General features: G+C 39.8%; 2 protein-coding genes across 5 annotated transcripts in view; one reads left to right on the forward strand and one right to left on the reverse strand.

Annotated features, from left to right (window-relative positions):
• The window catches only part of LOC135211198 (leupeptin-inactivating enzyme 1-like), a 34,339-nt gene that overhangs the window by 13,007 nt on the left and 2,755 nt on the right, over positions 1-18,577 (reverse strand). The window contains exon 1 of one of the 2 annotated variants that reach the window (XM_064244420.1): positions 574-786. The exons of the other annotated variant lie outside the window; for it this stretch is intronic. The gene's annotated coding sequence lies outside the window, so the exon portion shown is untranslated. Of the gene's footprint in view, positions 1-573; positions 787-18,577 lie in introns of those variants that run through there. 2 annotated transcript variants of the gene reach the window in all.
• Positions 1-18,577, forward strand: part of LOC135211201 (phytanoyl-CoA dioxygenase domain-containing protein 1-like) — an 89,792-nt gene that overhangs the window by 2,258 nt on the left and 68,957 nt on the right. The window contains exon 1 of one of the 3 annotated variants that reach the window (XM_064244430.1): positions 5,767-5,844. The exons of 1 other annotated variant lie outside the window; for it this stretch is intronic. The gene's annotated coding sequence lies outside the window, so the exon portion shown is untranslated. Of the gene's footprint in view, positions 1-5,766; positions 5,845-6,282; positions 6,447-18,577 lie in introns of those variants that run through there. One more of the 3 variants, XM_064244431.1, reaches the window with a different exon arrangement.

Raw genomic sequence — 18,577 nt, forward strand, 5'->3', positions numbered from 1 at the left:
ATAAAATAGCTTCTTTAAGTTTATTTTTAATCTTATTCTGAAGAATATACAACCAAAGCGACAGAGGAGTAGCATAAAATGAAAATTACGTGTTTTAAAGATGAAAGAAACAGTGCAGTATGTAGAGGTATACGAACAACTAGATCGGTACGTGAATTATCAGCAATCAAAACTAGCAGATTAAGGCTAAGGCAAACTTGTCTTCTAGTATCTGCTTCCCTTCTATAGTATCTGGCATCTTGTTTCATTTAGTTCTCCAGTCTGCCACTAGGTCTAGGACTACGTTACTAAGCTACAGTTAGTCTATATCAAGTTGGCCATAAACCCACCTTATTCTCCCCATTGCATTGTCAGCTCGTTAGTTACAATGCTATTTTTTTTTCCATCATGATAAGTCGTTGTTTGCTATTAGACTATTTTGAGTAAAGTGTGCTTCTCACCGCTGAGCCATCTAGGTCTATAGGGCACTGTCTTGCGTTCCAGTGAACTGGCTGTTGTTGTGACCAGAGTAAACAGTTTTATTACAAATATTAAGCCACAAATATCTCTTGATACAGAATTCACAATACTTACGAGATAATATACACCCAAGGTTGATTATAATTGGTAAGTGCTTGATTTGAGAAATTGGTACAATTCAGCTGCAAAGCGTTTCAGAGTATTTTTCAGGGAAACAGATTTCGCGGTCAAGAGAATGAAAGCACCCATAGGCAGTCATGATTCTGAGAGTTCTTTAAGATTCACTATTGATACCCAGTGTTGCACTTGATCGTGTGGCATACGTCGTCATGATACACGCACACATATACATTACTCTCATACTTTTGCATATTCGTACACTTACATATGTATGAATAAATAAATCCAACACAAAAAATTGAATCTTTATTTATTTATTTATTTAGTTATTTATTTATGGTTTTAGGAGCAAGATGAACGCTGAAAGTTCCAACTCAAGTTCAGCCCAAGCTGAGCTTTCACCAGGTTATAGTAAATGACACCGAAAAAAAGTGAGCACGCATACAAAAAACCAACACAAGACGAAAACAACTACGGGGGAAAAAAAAAAAAAAAGTGAAATAGCCCACTCTCTCACGAGTTGTGCAAACGTATGGGAGTTAACGGTAAAGAAGGAAGTAATCATCTTTTTGTTGCCGAGTACGTAACGCGCCATGTATTACTTTCCAATTTTAAGGCTGTTACGATATAAAGCGTTACACAGCAAGATTATATTTCAGAGGATAGCAGAATTGTATAGTATTTGCTATCGTAAGGTTAAAATTAAGTATACCTCAGTTAACCAGACCACTAAGCCTAGAGCTGGCCGAAGGATTAGATTTTTTTGCGTGGCTAGGAACCAATTGGTCACATAGCAACGGGAACTACAGCTTATTGTGTGATCCGAACCACATTAATCGAGAAATGAATTTCTATCACCAGAAGTAAATTCCTCTGATTTCGCGTTGGCAGAGCGGGGAATCAAACCCCCACCCCCCCCTCTCCCAGACCCTGAGATCAGTCGTCGAGCACGTTACTGACTAGTCCAACGAGGAACTAATTTGCTATAGTGAACTAATAATAGTTTTTATTTTTTCATTTTTTATGCTGCCTCAGATTTGAGCATTTTGTGTGAGATATATATATATATATATATATATATATCTATATATATATATATATATATATATATATATATATATATATATATATATAGATATATATATAGAATATATAATATATCTATATATATATATATATATATATATATAATCTCAGGGCAAATTGATTTATTTGATTGTAACATAAGAAAACTGACGGATTCTACTGAAATGACGAGATTTTATGGCTAAATTTTCTTTGCATTGAAGGGCAATATTTCCAGTGAGAGATTACTAGCAGCAAATATTCGACAGCGTGAAATTCATCTTGACAGCTTGACAGAAGCGTTCGGTTTTAGACATTTAGACGAGATTTAGAAGTTCAGTCCGCCCAGAAACCTTAGCCATGCATCAAAACATACCACCCAATATTTCCGTAGGGGGTTAGTGCCGTCAGTGCTCCTCATGCAATGCATTGTAGGCTTATGTTTCTTTGCAGCGTCCCGTCGGTCCTGCTGCAACCCCCTTTCATTCCTCCTCCTCCGTCTTGCTATCCAGCCTCTATCGACAATTTTTTCATAGTGCAACTGCTTTGAGGTTTTCCTCCTGTTACACCTCACAAACCTTTCTACCTTCAATTTCCCATGAAGCGGCATGACCTCATAGATCCCAGTGCTTGGCCTTTGGCTGCAATTCAGTATTCGTTCCAACCAACCAATATGGACAAAATGCACCATTTATCTCTCTCAGTCTTGTAAGGTAGAACTCTATGGAACCTTTTTTTTTTATCGTTCTTACGCGCTAGTGACGAGAACAAATGAAATCAGCTCCAGAAATGGGCCCTGCGTGTTTTTTTTTTATGGTATTTTTATTTTTTAATGAACCGAAAAATATGAAAGTTGTAACGGTATTTTTAGGTGAAACTTGACGACTTAGATGGGAGTGGTCGGTAAGGAAGGTTCAGCTGGTCTAAGGACTCGCCCTTGTTGCGTAGGATGCATCTGAAGTGTATGTACACATACATACACACATAAAGAAAGCGCCTCAGTGGCGTTGTTGGTATGGTGTTGGCGTGCCACCTCTGTGGCCGCGAGTTCTATTCTCGAGCATTCCACTGAGGGGTGAGAGATTGTGCATTTCTGGTGATAGAAGTTCACTCTCGACGTGGTTCGGAAGTCGCGTAAAGCCGCTGGTCCCGTTGCTGAATAACTACTGGTTCCAGGCAACGTAAAAACACCATACAAACAAACAAATATCTGCATTGACATTGAAAGCCCATATCTGTAGCCCCATTTGTTCCTTTTACTGTACTTCTTTTCATATTCTCTTTCTCCCTAGTCTTACTTTCCACCCTCTCCTTACAATCGTTTCATAGCACAATTGCGAGGTTTTCCTCCTGTTACACCTTTTAAACTCTTAAAGTCAATTTCCGTTTCAGCACTGAATGACCTCACTGGTCCCAGTGTTTTGTCTATGGCCTAAATTCTATATTTAATTCAGTTTCATCCATCTCTGCATTGAAAAATGGTTTCCTGAGACGAGAAGGTCGAGTGACCGCCTTTAGAGGGACAGAAGCGTCTTGTTAGTCAGACGCGTTTTCCTCCTGACTCCCATTATGTCATTAACCCTGGAGTTGTTGTGAAGTCAGTGTGCTTTGCTTTCTCTTGCGTAACTGGAGGGAAAGTGTGGTCAGCGACAGGAAGCTTTCAAAGCTTCGGTCCAGATGTTGAATGTCGCCTTCGTAAGGAAAAGGAAGGAAGTATAGTTAGTTAGTGTCTTGGTTAAGTCAGATTCGCTTCGTCAACAAAACTCAGCAATTTTCCTCGTGGTCGATTTTTCGCCCGAGAGGAAATTCCATTTACAGCCCCTTTGTGTTCTTTCCCTTCTTCTTCTTCTTCTTCTTCTTCTTCTTCTTCTTCTTCTTCTTCTTCTGCTTCTGCTGTTTCTTCTTCCTCTTCATGATTCAATAATGCAAACTTATTATCATATATGCTATCCCTATACCTTAAGCAAATAAAACGAGCTATCAGGTTTTTATGGACCCCCAAAACATGTTCGAGTTCATTTAATTATAAATGCATAGGTTATTTATGTATGTCGGGGAAGTTTGTAGTGTATGGTGTTTATACGTTGCATGGAACCAGTGGTTATTCAGCAACGGGACCAATGGCTTTACGTGACTTCCGAACCACGTCGAGAGTGAACTTCTGTCACCAGAAATACACATCTCTAACACCTCAATGGAATGTCCGAGAATCGAACTAGCGGCCACCGAGGTGGCAGGCCAAGTCCATACCGATCGCGCCACTGAGGCGCTTATGTTAGGGAAGGATAGAACTACAACTGTTTGCCTTAATACGACTCTTCGTGATAGGTTTCTTTTTCATCTTTTTGTCATAAACCTTCAAAATTAGTGTCAGTCTTATAAAAGTTTCATAATTGTCAAATAGCAGTAACGTGGCATTAATTAATAAATCCTTATAATGATAAATTCTAGGAGCAAGGAAAAGCAAAGTTCCTAAGAATTACGACCTATATAAATCGAGTTTTCACCACAGCGTATCATCAAGGTCATCGGAAATATATCTGTCTGTCTGTAGTCTCGGTATAATGCTGTATGAGGCGGGGCCCATGAAACTTGAACTACGGCCCGGTGGTGGCCTCTCATATCGTTGCCAGATGCACGATTTTGGCTAACTTTGACTTAAATAAAATTAAAGTGACTAAGCCTAGAGGGCTGCAATTTGGTGTGTTTGATGTGTGGATGGTTGATGATCAAATTACCAATTTGCAGCCCTGTAGCCTCTGTAGTTTTTAAGATCTGAGGACAGACGAAGCCATCTCGATAGTTTTCTTTTACAGAAAACTAAAGATTTAGAGACAGTTTTTTGAAAGGATTCAAATTGTTCATGATCAAATGTAAAATTAATTGCTTCTGCTTCATTATTCTGCTCCTCATTTGCTCCCCATCTTTTCCATTTTATCCCACTGAAATATATGTATATATATATATATAATATATATAAGATATATATATATTATATATATATATATTTATATATATATATATTATATTATATATATATCTATATATATATATTAATATATATATATATATATATATAATAATATTATATTTCTAACGAACTGGTTTATGCATTAATTCTACAGTTGACGAAGAAATTGTCAGTGGAAGTAAGAACTCAGTCTCGTATATACTTATATGTATGTATGTATACATATGTATGTAATATATCTAATATATTAAATATATATTTCTATATATTATATATATATATATATATATCAATATATAATACTTACAGTATATGTGTGTATTATATTATATATTAATTATATTTATGCATATGTATATGTATATATATGTAAATAAATTCTTCTGTTAAAACAGGATACGTCTCAAGTATAAAAGGCCCATTAAAACACTGGTTTAAAGCTTAAGGCCTATATTTAGGTGGACTAACTTCCACCTTTATCGAGAGATCGAGAGAGAGAGCACACCACCGTAAAGCTCTAAATCGCTGACACGGCAGGTTTAAGCTTCGGCGAAGCAAGAGCGTGCGTGAAAATTCAATTGAGCATCAACCTGAAAACCGGGAATGCTGACTTGGCTGTTCTTCAAGTAAAAGTATTTGCTGATCATCTCTGCCGTGTTTCCTTTGAATCCTTCAGAGACGGTTTAGACGAAAATGTACTTACTCTCGCCCAGACGGGAATATTAACCTTTGTATATTTAAAACTACAGATTTATAGATGGTTAAGTAGGAAATCATTGCTATTGTAGTCCGTGTATGATTAGCGCTTCAGTGGCGTGGTGGGTATGGTGTTGGCATGCCACGTCGTTGGCCGCGAGTTCAATGCTCGGGCGTTCCACTCAGGGGTTAGAGATGTGTATTTCTGGTGACAGAAGTTCACTCTCGACGTGGTTCGGAAGTCACGTCAAATCGTTGGTCCCGTTACTGAATAACCAGTGGTTCCATGCAACGTAAAAACACGATACAAACAAACATGCAGATGCCGATATTGTTTTGAATAGTAAGGCATTTCTCCTCTGGCATTCCTCCAATGTGAACGGCCTCGGAGAAGACGCCTGCCAACACCTTATTACTCGAGCTGTCTAGTCAAGTCTGAACCTCTCGTGTAGAAACCTTCCACATTGCTCCATTGCCAACTCAGGAGGGATATCATCTGTTACCAGCACATGGAACAACAGGGCAGACACACTGTAGGCATTACGAGAGGTTCTTTGCAGCGTCCCTTCATCCCCTAGCTGCAGCCCCTTTCATTCCTGTTACTGTACCTCCATTCATATTCTCTTTCTCCTATCCGTTTTTTCAAGTCACTCCACACTTACCGATTTTTATGAATATGTACTTTATCCTTTCACATGTTAAGCAAGTACTTAATTATCTTAACAGCTTCAGTAGTTTTTTCTTTCACCGGAATTTATAACATAATTTCAAAAAGGTAGAATTCGCCCAAAATTGTTTAAAAGAGATGCAAGCGTTGCAAACGTGTCCATTTTTTAGGGTTTCTATCCGAATTACTTTGGAAACTGCGAGGTTTATGTCATTGTCTAGCCTTCAGTTGTAACGTACAAATAAAAATTACGAAGAACTTTTTTTTTTTTTTCAGAATGGGAGATAGTTGCTGCACTTTGCTGCTAATTTAGAAGTCCTTCATTACTGCAAAACTGATTTATGTCATGAAAGGACAACGCCCCGTTCTTGTGGCTGAAAAATGACGCGTAATCCGCTTTCAACTTTGTGAAAAAAAGGATGGATCCGGTGCGACAACTCGATAAAACTGCAGTGTAGCTGCCATTGCGTGAGTTGTACGCATTTTCGTGTCTTTTTTGTCATCGAACGGTAATATGAACTTTCACTCTAGTTTAATGCACGGCTCATGATCCTTGTCCTCGTTGAACTGTTAACTACATTGTAATGTCACTGTAGGAACGTGGCCGGGGCGCGTTCACCCGTACTACCGTGGTCCTTTCTTATATAGACCACTCGTACTACATAGTAACCTTAGGCCTGGTGTACGAGTGAAAAATTGATATTCAGTTTGTTCACTTGGCATTCTATTAGAAATAATACGTACTTCTTCTCATTAAGATGGAAAGGGTGCAAGTATCTTTCATATTCCCACCGTGCTCGCTGATTATAAATAGCTTAAACAAAAACAAGAAGCAACTAGTTAGCCAGCTTCTGGTTATGGGTAAAGTCTGGGCGAAGAACTCTGACTCCCGGAAGCTCGGGCATCTGTTTTTGTCTTTGCTTCTTCTTCTTCTTATTCTTTCCCTTTCTCTTTCTTTTCGTTTTTACGATAATACGAAAGAACATTTGTGACTTTGTTTACGTTTGTTTACGTTCGGTTTTATCGTCTTTAAGTACGATCATGATGAGATATTGCAAGAGTAGTACAATTTATTGGATATCTGTCTAATGATAACGAGAGATATAGAGATGTGGTTTTTACAGAAAGTGTGTGCGCGCGCGCGTGTGTGTGTGCGTGTGTATGTGTGTAAGCAGAATTTTTAACGATGAGCTGAAAACACCGAATGACAACCTGAAATATGTGTAGCGGTTAAAGCGTGATGACTTCGGTGCTGTGCATGATAACGACTGATCCTGGCTGCTAATAATTAGCGAACATTAAAACGAATGTTATACGAATGTTATTGCTGTTGTTAGCGATGGTATATCATCCCGTCTCCAGTGGCTGTGAGTCACACGAACACAAGGATGACTGAGGCTGAAAGTGAAAGTAGAATGAGAGAAAGAGGGAGAAATGGTAATCGTATAAGAGAAAGGTCAACTTGAGAGAGCGATTATGGTGCGGAAAACCCCACCGTCGTAATACCGCGTAACTGCCACGGGCCATTTTCAATGTTGCATAACTTCCTCCGTATTGTTTCTTGGTCGCCATGTTTATTTTACCGATACTTCCAGGTTATCAAACATTTTTTATTTATTTATTTTTAACAATCACGTCCTTCCTGTCGCTCCAGTTGACCATTATTACTAAAAACTGGCCTATCTGGGTTCGACTTTTGTCTTCTCGACATGAAAGAATTTGGTAAAAGTCTCGTTAATTCCACTTTTATATATATATATATATATATATATATATATATATATATATTTATACGATGTGTATAATGGGTGCCTAAGTGAGTTTGCATATATATGAATATGTAAAGATAAGGGTGGTCTAGAGGTGGCCCTAAGAATCATAGGGAGCATGACATTGCCTAATAATTAATGAATAATTCCCGAACGTTGTCTAATATATCAGGGATGGTTTATGATAGGGTATTGATTGAGAAGCCAAACGTAAGACTGATATGCCTAGACCAGTGTGGGTGGGTTTCGATGCGGAGGAGGAACTGAGTGTCTATAATACTTGTCATGAAAGAGTTATGTGAGAAGTTCGAAAGTAAAGAGAAAAAAGTAAAAAAATGCGCCAAAGCTTCTTCGCCACAGTCGAGTTTTCTGTACAACGCATAAGTTGGTATGAGCTGCTGCCCATGCAACTTTCAGCTACGGCCCGGTGGTGGGCTGTTCTATAGCGTTGCCAGACGCACGAGCATGGCTAACTTCAACCTTGAATAAAATACAAACTACTGAGGGTAGAGACCTGCACTTTGGTACGTTTGATGATTGGAGGGTGGATGATCAACATACCAATTTGCAGCCTTCTAGCCTCTGTAGTTTTCAAGATCTGAGGGCGGTCAGGAAAAGTGCGGACGGACAAACAAAGCCGTCTCAATAGTTTTCTTTCTGAGAATACTAAAAGGTGCGTGTGACCTTTATGAACCTAGAAAAATCATTTGATAGAGTTATTAGACATAGTGGAGGGCATTGGGAATGTGTAGTGTAGAAGACAACTGACTGAGAATGATTAAAAGTCTGAAATCAGAAGTCTAGTGTCTGTTGAAATATGGAGGCAGGAAAGTGACTGGTTTGTTGTAAAAGTGGATCCGAGACAGATGTGTGTTGTTTCCGTGGCTGTTCGTCATTTTTATTGGTAGAGTCTTTAGAATTAAAGGAGTCGGATAAAGGATTTAGGAGCCATATTGAGAGTTAGCGCCTCAGTGGCGTGATCGGTATGGTCTTGGCCTGCCACCTCGGTGGCCGCGAGTTCGATTCTCGGGCATTCCACTTTGGGGATAGAGATGTGTATTTCTGGTGACAGACGTTCGCTCTCGATGTGGTTCGGAAGTCACGTAAAGTCGTTGGTCCCGTTCCTGAATAACCACTGGTTCCATGCAACGTTAAAAAAAAAACATACAAACGAACAAACACAATTAACTCGTATTGACATACATAATAGTGAAATTAATATAAAAATTTGTCAGAGCGAGTGCTTCCCCCAGTTCAGTATAAATAGGTGTCACTCACTTGTCTGCATCATACTTTTTCGAGAGGGCTAATTATATTATTACCTTACTCTAAAGGGAGGCTGTTGTTTCCACAGGTCTATTATCGCCATGTCCTTGTGGCACGTTCTGCGTCTTATAACATTTTCCGTACATATTCACGTCGTCCTGTTCATCACTTTTTTCTTTGTTTCACGTTAAATATTGTCAAAATGGAAGATGCAAAATATACCGGAAGATGAATTAGCAATTCTCTGGTAGACATTAGAGGTGCCTCACACTGAGGGGCCTGGGGCAACCTGAACGAGCTGTAAGGTCTCTCTCTCTCTCTCTCTCTCTCTAGATGGAGGTTGTAGGAAAATTTACTTTTAAACTTATAATCGACACCGACAAATCGCATATTTCTCTCTCTCTCTCTCTCTCTCTCTCTCTCTCTCTCTCTCTCTCTCTCTCTCTCTCTCATTCGACTGATACTTTTTTCATTGTCTTCTGTTTCTGTCTATTCATAACGATATTAGGGATCGTCCATTCTCTGATGTTTTCTATGCAATTAGATATTAGTAGTTGAATCAATAGTTTAATTTTACAAAGAAACAATGCAAAGGCAAAGTAAAAGCAGAAACAATAAAGCCACTTAAGCTCGTCGAGAAGGTCATCATGACAGCGAAACATTAACGTAACAAAGAGAGAAAACAAAAATGACTAGCGAGACGTATAGCGGTAATCCAGTTGCTTCAATTTCTGGTGAAAAAGAAACAAGAATCTAATATATTGCGATGGAAAAATGGCATGGAACTTCCGGGGTTACCCTACCGTAAAATACCGTCAATTGCGGTGCATTTTTTTTCTGTGCGGTGTTGTGGAGAGGCCATTAGGAAAAGGAGATAACTTTCCCTCGAGATGGGAAAAATTTTAGTAGTCTCACAGACGTTTGTTTTGCTATACCGTCCTTTGTGGACTTCAGTTTCGTGATCTGTTTACCTACGCTTTCCTTCAGTTATATATGATGGGTCAGTTGTCAAGAGTCCGTGTTACCATAAAAATAGAACATTCAAATTATACAAAATTGATTTTTCACAAATGAATAGGGTTGCTCTTCATTCCATGACAATAACTTGGCGTTTGGTCTTCTCTCGTTTTTGTGTTGACAGTTTACAATGTCAGTAACTCAATTTTATAAATGACAATGACATCACAAGAGTCCGTTATTTCCTTCCACTTTAGTTTTCTGTAAATGTAAACCATTGTTAGGGCTTTGTCTGTCCTTCCGCCCTCAGATCTTAAAAACGACTGAGGCTAGTGGGCCGCAAATTGGCATGTTGATCATCCACCCTCCCATCTTCAAACACACCAAATTGCATCCCTCTACCCTCAGCAGTTTTGATTTTATTTAAGGTTAAAGATAGATATAATCGTGCCTCTTGCAACTATATAGGACAGGCCACCACCGGTCCGTGGTTGAAAATTCATGGGCCGCGGTTCATACTTACGAATGAGCCTCACCTTTCGGGACGTTACGGATTGATTACCGAGTGTTACAATTTTACTCCTGCTTCTAGTCTTAGCATTTGCTGGGGTGGGGTTCGTGGAAGGTGCACATATGGGAGAGAGATGTAGGTCATCTAGGCCATTTTTCCCCAAAGAGAGAGAGAGAGAGAGAGAGAGCGATATTATGGTGTGCTTTGGAACAGGCTGTATCCCTTCCCACGGCTTATTCATCAGAGAATAGTTTTCTAATTTCAACATCTAGAATGTCTTTCCGTGAAGGTAGACGGAAGGACATCAGTTCCTGTCTTTCATTATGTGTACATGTTTCCATTTGTCTTTTAGGAGCAGTTCAGTGAGAAAATATTAAACGGCATTACCTACAGGAGAATTCAAAAAAAAAAGAAAAAAAAAAGAAAAGGAGACCAACTTGTTTGCATGCAGGTGATAGTTATCTGAAGGATTTGATAGTTGCAGAAGTAAACATATACTCTTATGGGATGTGTCTGCGCTTAGTGATACGCGTCTTGATAGGGTCTGTGCTCGCATGTGCATCAAGGAATCTATTGTTGTTGGTACAGAAACCTTCGCAACAAAGATAAAGCGCCTCAGTGGCGTGATCGGCATGGGCTTGGCTTGCCACCTCGGTGGCTTAGAGTTAGATTCTCGGGCAATCCAATGAGGTGTGAAGCGATGTGTATATTTCTGGCGATAGAGGTTCACTCTTGACTTGGTTCGGAAGTCACGTAAAACCGTTGCTGAATAACCACTGGTTCTATGCAACGTATAAAAAACCATACAGACAAACAAATCAAATCAAACAAAGGTAAAGAGTTGCTGTGACGTAGCTAGGTCCTAAGACGTACTTTAGAGCAGGAAAGCTCTCCTTCCAGACGTTTCTTGAAGAAAGTCAACCAAAAAAAAGTGCATTGCCAGTGTTTTCCTTACTTAGTTGATGCAAAAGATTAAGGAAGTCGACCAGGTCTTTGTGATGACAGAAAATGATGCAGACTCATATGATTTCCCTCTTCAGCAACTCGGCCGTTTGCAACACATGTTGATGGTGTCAAGCACAGACAACACATTACATTACATGGCGTCTAATAAAATTGATGCAGTGAACTACTCCGATTCAAAATGGTTAGAATTTCCCGTTGTAAAGTAGGTTTTTAGTGAGGATGACGGTTTTCAATAGACCCCGTCAGTGCACCTTTTGGTTGCATTGTATGCATTGTAGGCATGGCATACGATTCTTTGCTGCGTGCCTTCGGCATCTAGCTGCAAACCGGTTCGCTTTTACTGTACCTCCTTTCCTATTCTCTTTCTACCATCTTACTTTCTACCCTCTCCTAACAAATGATTCGTAGTACAGCTGCTTTGAGGTTTTCCTCCTGTTACACATTTCAAACTTTTTACCGTCAGTTTCCGTTTCAGCGCTGATTGCCCTCATAGGTCCCAGTGCTTGGCCTTTGTCCTAAAGTCTATATACACTTCAGTTTAATTCAGTTATAAATAGAATGTCGAACATGTTTCTTAAATGAAGCGAGCGTTGAACCAGAGTTTGTCCATCTGATCAGTCAATTAATCTTCAAAGAGTAAAAGATGCCACCTCGGTGGCCGCGAGTTCGATTCTTGGGCATTCCTGAGGGGTCAGAGATGTGTATTTCTGGTGATAGAAGTCCACTCTCGACGTGGTTCGGAAGTCATGTAAAGCCGTTGGGCCCGTTGCTGAATAACCACTGGTTCCATGCAACGTAAAAACACCATACAAACAAACAAACAAAGAGTAAGGGAAAAAAAAGAGAGAGAAAAACAAATCAGCCGGGAACAGTAGGAGAGAAGAAGAGGAGAAAGGTGTCGGGGGAACAGACGCTTTTACGATACACTTTGAGGGCCTTCGTTGTCCAGTCAGCTGCCGTAGAAGTGACGATCTGCCTAAGATAACCCACTTATGTGACTTCGATTATCCGCGGTTTCTGGTCCTCGTCTCTTGCCTTGCGAGATTGCGAAGTGTGTTTGTACGTTGGTTCGTCGCTAAAGTGTATAAGCTGCACGTAGAATCTTAACATAATAAACCCAATCAGGTCATTTCTATAGCAGATTCACCTCAACCGTGCATTTGACGTCTAGGCCAGTCCCTTACGACGCTCCTGATTGGCTGTTAATAAGCCAGTCGCAGGGCTGGAAACTGTCAGTCTCTCAAGAGAGTTCACATAGGCAGGATGTATATTCCACCTCTCCTGAAGGACGTATCCCCCAGGAGAGGTGGAACATACATCCTGCCCATGTGAACTCTCTAGAGAGACTGAAGAGTTTCCAGCCCTGTGATTGGCTTATCAACATTTTCCTTATGTAATGATGGTTCTCCGTAGTGGGGTAGTGCGGCCAGTTCGCTTCATGCGGTGCACCGTAGGCATCACTCTAGACCTTGACCTAAGGTTCTTTGCGACGTCCCTTCGGCCTCTAGCTGCAACCCCTTTCGTTCCTTCCACTGTACCTCCGTTCATATTCTCTTTATTCCATCTTACTTGTCACCCTCTCCTAAAAATTGTTGCATAGTGCAACTGCTCGGAGGTTTTCCTCTTATTCCACATTTCAGAACCTTTTACTGTCAATTTCCGTTTCAGCGCTGAATGGCCTCATAGGTCCCAGCGCCTAGCCTTTGGCCCAAATTCTGTATTCTGTTCTATTCTTACGTAGGCGTCTCTGTGATGCAAATGTTTATCAAGCGCGTTGTTCAGACGTAACCTTAATATCTGTCAAAAACGCACACACACACAAAACGAAAATGTCTGGCTTTTTAGTGTCTTATCTGTGAATCGATGTCTCTGTTCCTGCATAACTCTGAACAATAGACGAGCTGCGTGGTTAACCGCACTTTCATGATTACCAATATTGTCTAAAAAAAAACTGTTATTATCAGATTGCTCGTAAAGATACCAGGAATTAATGAGGGTGAACGCTGAAGAAGAGCGAGTAGGTATATATCGTCTGTAGGTAATAATTATAGTCTAGATATCGTCTTTCAAGTCACATATAGTCTCTAAACGAGAAGATAATATCATATCTAAGTAATATCGTCTGAAAGCATGTAGATCCCGTCTTTAAGTAAGTAGATATCGACTTTAAGTAATATAGCTTAAAGCAAGTAGATATCGTCCTCAAGTCATATAATCTTTAAGAAAGAAGATATTCTATTGAAGTAATATCGACTTTAAACAAGTAGATATTGTCTTTAATTTTTTTAAGGCAAGCAGATATCTTCTTTAATTAATATCGACTTTAAGCAACTAGATATTGTCATTAATTTTTCTTGAAGCAAGCAGATATCTTGTTTAAGTAATATCGACTTTAAGCAACTAGGTATTGTCATTAATTTGTCTTGAAGCAAGCAGATATCTTGTTTAAGTAATATCGACTTTAAGCAACTAGATATTGTCATTAATTTGTCTTGAAGCAAGCAGATATCTTGTTTAAGTAATATCGACTTTAAGCAACTAGGTATTGTCATTAATTTGTCTTGAAGCAAGCAGATATCTTGTTTAAGTAATATCGACTTTAAGCAACTAGATATTGTCATTAATTTGTCTTGAAGCAAGCAGATATCTTCTTTATGTACTTGAAGTACCCTGTTTAATCTTGCGTCATAGCAACAACGCTCTGAATAGGATTCCTATTTTTAGTTACAACAGTCACAGTGATAACCTTGTTTACCATCATAGAATGTAGTGAGGTTCATATCACAGTGTAAAGGAAATAAGTTAATATCCTCCATCTGTTTCTTTTTTTTTTCTTTTTTTTTTTAAGGTATTGTTTTTCATACATACCCAGACTATACAGAGCATACGTGTATACGAATACGTATTCTGCCCACGTTAGCATCAAGTATGCGAGGGAGACTAAGACCTGTCTTAGAAAAATAGAGAAATATATCATTAAATGACAAATAATTTGTCCTTCTTGATCACAGCGTGAAGAGGATTCTCTTTTCGTAAATGAAGTGACCCTGGTAACTCAAAGAAGCAAATTCCAGATTTTAGAGGAGAAATTGAAGATGACTATCTTTTAGGAAACCAAGCAATGAAGGAATTTTTCTTTAAAAGTTGTGAAATCATATATATAATTATTTCGAAGACCTGCAATTTTATTTACAGTTCCGGGAGTCTACACTCTTAGAGATGATAACTTGAATTCATATTAACATTCACAAATTTTGGCAAAGTCATTGACACAATTTGTTCTTGAGCTTAACCATTGCGCAATGTGAGAAAGTTCTGGCAATGTTGATGCACGAGCATTTTGCTTGTTCATTTAAAAAAGAAGAAATGTAAATAAATGCAAAGCTTGCAAATATTCTGCAAGATATTCAGTGTCTTCGTATTACACAGACGTACTCCTGAACGGAAAACTTCAGGCATATATAGGCTGCTCAAAAAGTATCTTAACAAATTTTCAAAAACAATTTCTGAATGAAAATGACCGTAAAACATGCATCGGTAAATTGTGTAGGAACCGTTTATAGAAAATGTTGTCGAGCAAAGAGAAGATGGACAGCGGCGATGTTTATTTATGCGCTTTTGAAAATAGACCCGAGTTACTGCTGTAAGAATCTGGCTAATGTTTTCTGCACATGTTGACGGGGCGTCCAACCTGATTGTCGTAGAGAGAGAGAGAGAGAGAGAGAGGAACTAACCGGGAAAGTCGCATTCCAACACCCAGTTTCTATAAATCTTCCCAAACAGATAATGGGCTTACAAAAACACCTCTCGACGAATCTGTTCTCTGCTGTTTCAGCAGTGGAGACGAAATGACGGCCTTTTTTTTTATAATAATAATAATAATAAGGATGTCAGTGTGTGGACGTGTAAGTGACCATGATCGCAATAACTGTCTCGTAATTGTCCGTGAATGGATTTTCTCTCCATTTCTCCTCCTCCTCCTCTTCCTAACTCTGCTTGGTATATCCCTCTGAGCAGCATCTCGAATCCCCTCTGAAACAGTTTGGAGTTCTTCTGATTTCGCCTTTACACCTCACAGCAATTATCCTCTCTTTAAGAATAGGGTGCGGTGCCATGTATCTTTTTCTAGGGCCTTCCCCACCCGCCTTTCTTATATCTTCGCTCTATTTTCTCTCTCTCCTTCTCCATTTAAAATTAACCCAAGTGTTATTATTCGCATAAAGAATGTCATAAAATTGTTCAGTTCCGATGCGATCAACTTCCGTGTCAGAATTCGTTTTTTTTTTTTAATTCAAAATAATTTCTCTAAAAATAAAAAAGTTATTTAGCAATTAAAGATTTCTTCAATTAAATACGAGTCTGGGCGAATGATGATTTCATTATGAAGCCGTAATTAAGAGATTTTAAGAGAGAGAGAGAGAGAGAGAGAGAGAGAGAGAGAGAGACTCGTAACATTTTCGTATTTAAAGCTTTCAGCTCATTTCTCTGTGTGTGGAGACTGACACTTGCAATCAGGGTACATCAATGGCAAAGCTGCTATTTAGACCACGAGAGCTTGAATAATTAAGGGGCATACATGCGTAATTACAAGCTATCATTGTTTAGTCTTGCCCTCCTCAGTATAATAACATTGTAAACAGTGACCTGCGCCAGCTAGCAAGCGGTCAGAAGCGGATGTTATGAAACGAACAGACGAATGCTTTGTGTTGTCTGTTTTGGGCGGGAACGGGAAGGAGTTTGGCCACTGCAGGCGGGCGAGTGGCGGGAAAAATGCGTCCAGCGCATGAACGAAAACTAACCCAGTATTTAATGGTTTGCATAAAAAAAAAACGAATCCCCCACATAGTAACCGTAATGTTATATGCAACGTGTTTTACGAAATCGGAAAATAGGCGCCTGCATAGATGAGGTTAAGGCCACATGCATGCATGGGCTCTGTATTTTTTTTTAATACTCCCTGATGTGCTTCGAACGGATGTGACGTCCATTTCTGGTGCTTGTTTTTTCTAGTTCAGGTCAGGAGAAATGGCCATCGCCGAGTAATTGGGTCACGAAAGGATAGGTTATTATGGTCGGCGGACGTGGGAAGTGAGTGTCAACCGTAGTATAAGGCGGTGGGGGGAAAGAAACCAGTTACTGCCAGTCGAAACGGCATCTAGCAATTTTCCCAGTCATTACCAGACCGGTGGGCGTCGTATGTCCTTTGTTTTCACCCCACCGTTGATTTTTCTACATTTACATATATATCACCGCTAGAAAACTTTCTCTCGGTAAAAGTCAGGTAAGGTTTCTTCTTTCGCAGGAGGGCGGAGCCAGAAAACATGCATCAGATGCGAAAGAATGCACTCGGCGGGGTATATAGTATCTCGAGAAAGTGAAGAGACGGGTTTCCCAAAGCAATGCCTCCCTCTGCCCGACTCTAGTACTACTTATGCCTATACGTGAGTTGCATTCTGAAAATTCGCTTTCAAAATAAATTACATTTTCGTCCTCTATCGGGAGATGACCGCGAGACTCAAAGCAGAGTGATGTAGAGAGAGATTTGACGAATGCATTTTTCAAGAAATTCAAAAATAATTTCTAGGCTACGAATTGTCGACATAAAAAAAATACTTCTACTAGTCCCCAGCGCCTTCTATTACCTTAAAAATGTGCTTATGGGTACGAATAAAAAAAAAATGTAATATAAAAAAAGTTAAACCTTACACACACACACGCACGCACTCACACACACACTACTGATTCAGATTTTGAAAAACAAGCAACACCTCCGTGCCCCACCCATGAAGGGTACATATGTCTGTCAGTCCTGTGCCCTTTAGGAAACAGTTGAAATAATAAATACCAAAATGTCTATCATCACCGTATAATTTTAGTGACAAATATACATACACGAACGCATTGAATGATTACAGCGCGTACTCATGTACATTGCATGTATATATATAATGTGTGTTTTTTCTGTCCGAAGATTAACAAGAGTCCCTTCGTATTTAGAGACCCCATCGTCTACTCTCCCCAAAAGAGTAGCCCTCCCGCGGTGCACTGTAGGCTGTACTTTGAGTGCTTTGAAGCATCCCTTAGGCCTCAAGCTGCAACCCCTTTCATCCCTTTTACTTGAGTTCATTTCATATTATTGTTCTTCCATCATACTTTCCGTCCTGCCCTAAAACTGTTTCCTTCTGTTACTCATATAAAACTTCCTTAAAGGTGAGTTAACACTAGGCTTCACAGCGCACTGCATACATAAGACTCATCACCAACTCCTCCCAAATTCATGTTAGCCCCGCCTACTGGACTGCTCATCAAGAGTCACACCGCACCACTAACTCATCAAGGCAAGCTTGATGGCTGAAGCGTGACCCAGACAATCCACCGACGACGGATCATTAGTAACCTTTCAGCTGTCATACAGTTCTCTGTTATACTGTAATCGCCATGGAATGGAAGCGAGAAGAGATCCGTTGTTTGATTGAGTATGATGAGCATCATCCATGTTTATGGAATGTAAAATTAACATCATATAAAAATAGAAATGTATGTGGCTTTCTGTGGGAAAATAATGCTACTGGTCGCAGCACTCATGTAGTGCAGAGGCAATACACGCTGTGCACCACGTTACGTCACCCAGGTGGGCGGACACGTGCTGGCAGAGGTGACTTATGAAGCGCGCTGTGAAGCCTACTGTAAACTCAGCTTTACACTATGTCCCTTTCAGTGCTAAATGACCTCATAGGTTCCGGCGCTTGGCCTATGGTGTAAATTTTGTATTGCAGTTCTAGTGAGAGAGAGGAAAAAAAAGTAGCATTCTGTTTCCCGTTTTCAAAGATTCCGATTTTACAGTTTTTCATCATGGCTCCTAATCAAACGAGATAAAGTTTTCTGTAAAAGAAAACTGTTGAAATGGCTTTCCCTGTCCATCCTCAGGCCTTAAAAACCACTGGTGGTAGGGGGCTGCATCCACCCTCCAATCATCATACGTACCAAATTGCAGCCCTCTAGCCTCTGTAGTTTTGATTTTATTTAGGGTTAAAATAAGCCACGATAGTGCGTCTGACACCGTTATGTCTGCCAACGACACAGGCCACCGCTGGGCTGTGGCTGAAAGTTTCATGGGCCGCGGTTGAGAG

This window comes from Macrobrachium nipponense, chromosome 4 (genome assembly GCF_015104395.2).
Source record: "Macrobrachium nipponense isolate FS-2020 chromosome 4, ASM1510439v2, whole genome shotgun sequence".
Taxonomy (NCBI): domain Eukaryota; kingdom Metazoa; phylum Arthropoda; class Malacostraca; order Decapoda; family Palaemonidae; genus Macrobrachium; species Macrobrachium nipponense.